We start from the raw sequence: 1891 nt of genomic DNA, 5'->3' as shown, positions 1-1891 counted from the left end.
TCGTGACGCAGCGCCCCGCTCCCGCCTCCCCCGAGGGCCGGGGCCGAGGCGGGCGGCGGCGGCCTTTAAGGCTGCGCCGGGCCCGCGGCTCCGGGCCGGGGGGCGCTGTGGGGGCCGGGGCAGGCGACCGGCGCTCCTCGCTGTGGGGAGGGGGCCGCCCCGACGGGACGGGGGCCTCGCTGCAGCCGGGGCCGGCGGGGCTGGGGCTGGGGCAGGGGCAGGGGCAGGGCGGCGGCGGGGCTGTGTGGGGCCAGGCGGGCCCCGCGCCCCGGGGCCGAGCAGCCGGGCTCGGACGCGCTGCAGGCGGCGGGGACAGTGCTCCAGGGTGGGCCTGGGCGCTTGTGGGTGACGATTCTCCCTTCTGACACCTCAGCAGAATTTTAGCTTTCCCTTAGAGCTGCTTTTTTCACAGAAAAAAAGAAAATCCTTGATGTGGTGCAAAGAACAGACAGTTTTAACCAGTCCTAAGAGCCTGTTTCCTTGAAGACTCTGTGTAGTCATAAGCCCAAGGAATGTGGCCAAGTGTCAGTGCTGTTCAGTAATTTGCCGTTCACTTGTTTTAGCAGAGGCATCTGGTCATTCCTTACTGCCCTTCTCTGGGTCACTTTGGGCATCTTTAGCGCTGTACAAAGAAACACTACAAGCAGGAAGGATACAGCTTTGTAAAACAACTATGTACAGGCTAGCAAAAGGGATGGGAGCATCTCTCATGAGGAAAGGCTGAGAGAGCTGGGCCTCTTCAGCCTACAAAGGAGAAGACTGAGGGGAGATCTTATCAATATATTTAAGTATCTGAAGGGAGGGTGTAAAGAGGATGAGGCCAGACTCTTCTCAGTGGTGCCCAGTGGTAGGATGAGAGGCAACGGGCACAAACTGAAACACAGGAAGGTCCGTCTGAACATGAGGAAAAACTTGGTTAATGTGGGGGTGACTGAGCACTGGCACAGGCTGCCCAGAGAGGCTGTAGAGTCTCCATCCTTGGAGGTATTCAAAAGTTGTCTGGACACAATCCTTGGAAATGTGCTCTAGGTGACCCTGCTTGAGCAGGGGGGTTGGACTAGATGATCTCCAAAGGTCCCTTCCAACCTCATATCTTCTGTGATTCTGTGAAAAAATAACAAGGTTTTAACAAGTTGCTGGACTAGGCATTAGCGCACTCTCCACCACCTGAGGTCTCCTGGTCAGACAGGAGCGTGGGCCTCCACTGCTACCTCAGCTTTGATAAGTTGTCATCAGCTACTGAATCTGTTGACATGACAACCAACTGAAGATAACTTTTTCTTTTAGGATTTCATAGCTTTCCATGTTGGTGTTTCTTCCTCCTGAATTCTTGAGCTACTAACAGCCCTCATCTCAACAATCCTACCTCTGTCTGTAATTTAATGGCTTTTACCTTTCTACAGACACAGCGCTGTCTCACAGGTTAACAGTTCCCTCTGAAGCCTGGGCCGTGGTGGTGCAGCCAGGCCGTGTCATCAAAGCTGGGCCTCGGCTCCTCGGCATACAGGTAGCTGAGCCCCTCGTGGGGGAGGCGGCAGTTACAGAGCAGGGCAGAGGTTCCCCTCCCTCATAGCTCTGTATCTTTTGATCACAGGTGACATCACCATGCTCGGTATTAGGCACAAACTTCACTTTACCTGTACGTCTGCCTAATGGGTTGCAGCCACCAGCCCGTTGAGTCATCTTAGAGACGATGCTCGTATCTAAATCGAGTCCTGCCCCTGTTATCGTGGTTCCTTCAGGAGCTAATGCTGCTGTGTATCGGGGCTTTGAGCTGTGATGTGCGGTGCTCTACTTTACTTTGGTTTTTAATGAGCACTGGACAACTTCATGAAGTTGTTCATCTGATATACCAAAAGGGTATTAAAGTAGTGAGGATGTATTTATAGCT

This window comes from Dromaius novaehollandiae, chromosome 14, assembly GCF_036370855.1.
Source record: "Dromaius novaehollandiae isolate bDroNov1 chromosome 14, bDroNov1.hap1, whole genome shotgun sequence".
In the NCBI taxonomy this organism is placed as follows: Eukaryota; Metazoa; Chordata; class Aves; order Casuariiformes; family Dromaiidae; genus Dromaius; species Dromaius novaehollandiae.
Note: the sequence above shows the minus strand (reverse complement) of the source record.